Source organism: Elgaria multicarinata, chromosome 3, assembly GCF_023053635.1.
Source record: "Elgaria multicarinata webbii isolate HBS135686 ecotype San Diego chromosome 3, rElgMul1.1.pri, whole genome shotgun sequence".
NCBI classification, from domain to species: domain Eukaryota; kingdom Metazoa; phylum Chordata; class Lepidosauria; order Squamata; family Anguidae; genus Elgaria; species Elgaria multicarinata.
The window spans coordinates 85,117,625-85,124,162 of record NC_086173.1 but is presented as its reverse complement, the minus strand read 5'-3'; positions in this window follow the sequence as shown (position 1 = coordinate 85,124,162).

Below are 6,538 nucleotides of genomic sequence, written 5' to 3'. Positions count from 1 at the left end.
TCCCACAAGCCCCCAGCTCCTAAGCAGGGATGGCACCCCATGCTGAACTGGGAGCATGTTCATCACATCACCATATCCCGCAACACAGAAGAAACACAGAGATCCAGGCAGAGGTAGCAACCATAGCCCAAGAACTAAATACACAAACGCACACACACGCACAGTGAGGATTGCTGGTTTGAATCCATCTATGGGCAAATCATACTTACCTCCCCTGAACACCCAATTCATGTGGGAAAGACACACAACCAGGCAGCTGCAGTAAGCAAGGGAATCCCATGCTATGCTGACGGTGGCTAGTTTGAATACCCCGATCAATGAAACATTTTTACTCTCCCCCTGCACCTTCCAATGGAAGAAAGACATACAGCCAGGCAATAGGCAACAAGGAAGGGAAGCCCATGGGACACTCTACTAGGGTGACCATATGAATAGGAGGACAGGGCTCCTGTGTCTTTAACAGTTGCATAGAAAAAGGAATTTCAGCAGGTATCATATGGAGAACCTGGTGAAATTCCCTCTTCATCACAACAGTTAAAGCTGCAGGAGCTAAACTAGAGTGACCAAATTTAAAAGAGGGCAGGGCACCTGCAGCTTTAACTGTTGTGATGAAGAGGGAATTTCACCAGGTTCTCCATTTATACAAATGACACCTTCTGAAATTCCCTTTTCAATACAAATGTTAAAGATACAGGAGCACTGTCCTCCTTTTCTTATGGTCACCCTAACTCTACTAAAGCTTAAAGATACATACATTCACAGAACTGATGGTTCAAATCCACACAGCGGAATTTTTTTTCTTGTCCTCCTCAGACACTGTTCGTTGAAAAGCTTGCAAAGGCTTTATTTATTGATTTATTACATTTATAAGTTATGGAAAGAGCCAGTACAACTGGAATGACACAGAAATGAATCTCTGCATGCTCACAGGGTCACTGGTTGAAATAGCTTCAAGGAGAACACATTTTATACCCCACCCATGGGGTATACCCCACCCATTTTATACCCCATCCAGGACAACAGTGTGTGTGTGTGTGTGTGTGTGCGCGCGTGCGCATATGTAAATGGACAAATAGCAGTCAGCAAGCACAACCAGGCAGTGCTTCCCTTTCCCCGGGCTGGGAACCATTCATGAGGAATTCTTGACAGTTTCCACATTAACACGCCCAATTGTGTGTTTGTGTGGAGAAGCTCAAAAGCCACAGAGAGAGAGAGAGAAAATTAGTAAAAGGACAGCTCAGGTTTGGTTATTCCTGTCAAGGTAACACACTCACATGCACCCCATCCCCAAATCAGAGCTAGAAAACATAGAGGAAAACACCATGGCAGCTAGGGTAACAGGCTCCTTTAAATAAAAATCTGAGTGGGGAATGAAAGAATTCAGACAAACAACGATGTATTAAGAACATTTCTTTTAATTTAAAATGAGTAACAGTAAATACAGTAACTTTCCCTTTCCTCACTTCACTGTGGAATCACCCCTTTCTCCTTTCTTGTGGTTTCTCAACCCCCCTCGCTGTGGGTGCACACAGAATCTTTGCTTTTCCTTCTCCAGCTGTGGTTTGGGCCTTTCTACACGAGGCCTTTATTGTAGGGTGACTATATGGAAAGGAGGACAGGGCTCCTATATCTTTAACAGTTATATAGAAATGGGAATTTCAGCAGGTGTCATTTGTATGCATGCAGCACCGGATGAAATTCCCTCTTCATCACAACAGTTAAAGCTGCAGGAGCCCTGCCCTCTTTTGTATCTGGTCTTGCTAGGCAGGTTTAACTGTTGTGATGAAGAGGGAATTTCACCAGGTGCTGCATGCATACAATTGACACCTGCTGAAATTCCCGTGTCTGTGCAACTGTTAAAGGTACAGGAGCCCTGTCCTCCTTTCCATATTGTCACCCTATTTAATAGGTATATGGCAAGCAAAAATTCTCAGTTTAGGTGAAGTAATGTGGAAAGCTTGACATGCTGAATGTTTGCTTCTTTTATCTCTGGGAGCCATGCCTGGAAAAAGCTGGCAGCGCTAAGGCTGATTTAATCAACACAGCCATAACTTGGGTTCAGTTCTTATGTTGAATGTACATACTGCTGGTCTGCATGAGCAAGTCAGAAAGAGATGGGTGAGGGCTCAGGGAGCCTCCAGCAATTTTAAGCTGGCCTTTGCTGAACAGCAGCGGCTTGTTCCAATACCTGCCTCTTTGCCTGTCTTAAGTAATTTCTCCACTCAGTTGCCTGCTCAGTGGGACATTGCACTGAATCAGTTTGCGCTCTAATATTGTAATGAACAACTGTCTGCTCAGCTAAGACTGAACTAAATTAAATAGAGAAAAATAGATGGGTTGGCCCAGGAATCCCACTGGAGCGTTTGACATCATAAACCAGAGATGTAAAAGGCAGGGCGACTGGACTTTCACCGCTGTTTTTGTTTTGTGATATTGTTCAGGTCTCAGACTGACTTTCAAACAGGTCCACTTTATATTAATAAGCTTTTGGAACCACTTTTGTAAAAGTGCCCCATGCCTAGAACAGGCCATTTGGGGTAGCTACTGCGAATTTCCCTGCCACTACTTCATGTTCCCAATGGCAACGTGGTCTGTCATTCATATGCATTCGGAATATGATGGGAGAGCATCGTGCTGAGGGTAGTTTCATTGAGCAGGGCCTCCTTGCCATGTGGAAGGCAGTTTTGTGGCATTTGCAGGGCAACCAGAATGTGTGCTTTGGTCCAAAGAGAAGGATCGTGAGAATCACATGGGACAGCTCTTATTGGATCATACCAGTTTGATCCATATTGCATATTTGAAATTATCCTCTAGATTTTTTAAAAAATCATGGACATAGAAAATTAGAAAATAACAAAACTTGGGAAATAATCATGTGACAAAGAATAATAACTTTTGATATGTGGGTCATTTTTGCGAGGGAGGAGGGGGGTATTTAAAATATATGATTCCGCTATGTGCAGTCTACAGTGCAACAAAAAGTAGACATGGTATAACCAACACTTTTCTGATTAACCATGTACATTGTGGAAAACATACTCCTCTGATAAAGTGGAGCCAAAAGCTTATGCCATAAGTGCAGGCCTAGGTTGACATCTGATCTTCCTGGGACTCTAATTTGGCCTTTGGGGTTCTTTAGATGGCCCCACTCCCTTTACTTGCCACCCTTTCCTCCAATCACCAATGGTGGTTTCCTGACTTTTATACACACACCCCATTCTAAAACGTTGAAATGCTTCTGCTAAAGCTGAATTACTGGCAGTAATAAGTTTAAGAGAAAATGTGCTGATATTTGGAGTATGTTTTGCATTTTGACTCCACCCCTTTTGCCTTTGGTGCTATCACCCTCTTCCTTTAGCCCCGCCCACCAATGGAATATGGCCCCTAAAGGCTTTTCCAAAATGGACATCACCTTTGGGGTGGAAAAGATTCTATATCCCTGGCTTATACCATAATATATTTGTTAGTGCTGCTGCAAGGCTTTTTGTTGTTCTGCTTCTCTTTGTATTTATTTTATGAAGCAAGGTGCCACTTCCTGTAGCAGAGTAGAGGCAGATAACAAGGTGTCTAAGAAGGACTACAGGGGTCTTTCCTGGAATTTCTCATTTGATTTACTTATGCAGCAAGTTAGATGAGAAATACTAAATGGTTTGGTTGAAATGTATCTTACAGAAATGGCCACTGTTGATTCTCAGAGAATTTGGAAAGTGTGATAATCTGCCAGACTGTCAGGCACAACTCTGTTTTTATGATGGCAACAGTTAGAATCATAGAATAGCAGAGTTGGAAGGGGCCTACAAGGCCATCGAGTCCAACCCCCTGCTCAATGCAGGAATCCACCCTAAAGCATCCCTGACAGATGGTTGTCCAGCTGCCTCTTGAAGGCCTCTAGTGTGAGAGAGCCCACAACCTCCCTAGGTCTCCCTAGTTGACCAATCCTCAGTCAGTGTTTCATGCCACATCATTATGTGACATTCATGAAGGAATGGCAACCCGTGGAGAAGTCTATGGTGATTAATAGGTGATTCATAGGTGATAAATACAATTCACTTAAGTAATTAAATCTGTCTAAATAATGAATAGGAAAAGAGGTATTTCTGGGCCAAGCCAGAAGCCCGCTGAATTGTATTAGCAGAGTGACATCTACATGGAATTTTCATAAATGTCACCTGATCCAAGTATCTAGAAGGCTGTTATTGGATAACCAGCTTCCAAAATTCTTCAAAAATTCAAAAGACAGCATTAAGTGATGGCCCTAAAAAAGGGAGGAGTGCTTGTATATTTAGTAAATGAAAATGAAGCCTTCTTTTGTTTGCCAGAGCTTTTAATAAGATGATTTTGTGTTCTTCTACCATGACAGTACATCCAACAGTGACATCTTCACTGCTCACAGCAAAGACAAAAAGAAAATATGTAGGGCTAAAGGTGTTTTGACAGCTGGCTTCCATTGTCCCTTAATCATCAAACTCTGAGCTTTGTTCTCACATGTAGAAAGATTTACAACTTGAAATTAAACATGAATTGTGTACTTTGTTGGAAAAGTGGATTTTATTTACCAATTATAGGAACAATAATGACTAGGATAATGTATATCCATTTCCTCTGCTTTCATTCCTTTAAATTATATTTCCAGTTCTTCCATTGTCTGGCTGTATTTTCTTTTCCAAAGTGGGGGGGGGCAGGCTCAACAAGCCCCAGAGTGTTTAGTAATGGCTGCCATAGTGATATCAAAGTCTGGGGAATGAAAGTAAGGGCAGTTATGTATAATGCATAAATTCAATGAACTGTAGCAGTGCAGATGTGCAGCTACAGGCTTTCAAAATTGGGCAGAGTTGCTAGAAAACAACCCTCCCAAAAGAAAAGGGTTTTTGTGTGTGCAATTTTTGGTCCCTCAATATTTGCTGCCCATTACTGTCATCAGACAATGGTGCTGCACATTTTCCTGGCTGGATAGCCCATGCTCACTCCTGCCACGTAACCCTACTGTTGCCAGTTTGTGGCAGCAATGTTGCAGGGTTTGGGGGGGAATCAGTAGGCAAAGTGGCAACATATAGATGCCCCCCTCCCATGTCCACTGCCTTGAATTCCTTGTAGAAATGGTGGGATATAAACATAGCAAATAAATAAATATTTAGTTAGTGTGCATTTTGAAGAATCTGCCTGTGTATAAAGACAGAGAACCAAATCGACACATTCAAGAGAGCAATACATCATAAAAGGGTCTGAGATACACAAATAAATAAAAACAAACAAAAAGAAGGTAGGGTCCCCTCTCCTTCCATCATTTCTACTTCAAAAGGGAAGATTTTGCCACATCTTTGTAGGCACATCTCCAGTTCATTCCTATCTCTCATTACTTAGTACACTGGGCTAGATTGAGTTATATGAGTGGTTTTTCTTTTTCTTTAAAAAAAATACCTGTAAGAGGATGGTAAACTGTGGACCTCCAGATGTTACTTGACTGCAATTCCCATCAGCCCTAGCCAGCATAGCCTGTGGTGAGTGATGCCAAGAACTGTAGTCCAAACATTTAGAGGGCGCCAGGCTGGCTGTTCCTGCTATAAGGGAACAATTCTAGTATTTCCCTTTCATCGAGAAATCCTTTGCTATAGGCACCCAACTCATGACTGAGAAAATTCCTTAGCTCTGGAGGATTATACCCATTTATTATATTGGCTTTGGCCTTTTGATGCATGAAGAATATTACTGTGACATTACTTTTGGACAGCTTATATAACTGCTGATGAGCAGGGAGGATTTGATATTCAGCTGGCAATTCAAAGAGGCTCTTTTCATCAATTCAGCTGAAGACGTGGGAATAATTTCAGAGTAACCACATATATAAATTGGCATACATAGACAACAACAACAACAACAACAACAAATTTATTCCTTACCCGCCTCTCCCTCTAGATCGAGGCGGGTGATTCGCAATGATTGCACAGTATAACACTGGTGTGATAAAGCTCATTGTCCCTCTTCTGCTTGACCAGTAATGCTGTTCTCTTTTTCTGATCCTTTAAGCAGTGCAAATGGGACAATGGCTATAACCATGTTTGCTCCCAGTCTTCTTCATCCGACTGGACTCATTGGGCTGGCCGTGGCTCCCTCTCACATGGCTCATGCAAGGAGGGCAATTGCATGTGCACAGGCAGCGTTACGGGAGGGGAGGGGCAAGGATAAATTAAAGATTTGGAAGTGGAACAATAAACTCTGCAGGAATTCTCATGGTGCCCTGTGCAAATTTCACACGGAATATGTGTGTGTGTTGTGCAAGTGATGTTCTGCATAAATATCAAGGTGGTCAAAAACTAGCAGTAGCAATCTAGTAGCAAAGCAATGTCCCCAGTGTGAGAGCTGGCCAATTGCACAACACTTCACAAGATATTGAGCTTCCTCCAAGCAGGACATGTAGTGATGGCTGTGCATTATCATTGCATGCTGTGCTTCCATAAGAGCATGTCATCTGCCTGTTCTCTGGAACTTTCTTCCTGGAAAGCTCACCCAGTGGAGGCTGTTGGCTCTGATTTTGATGTGT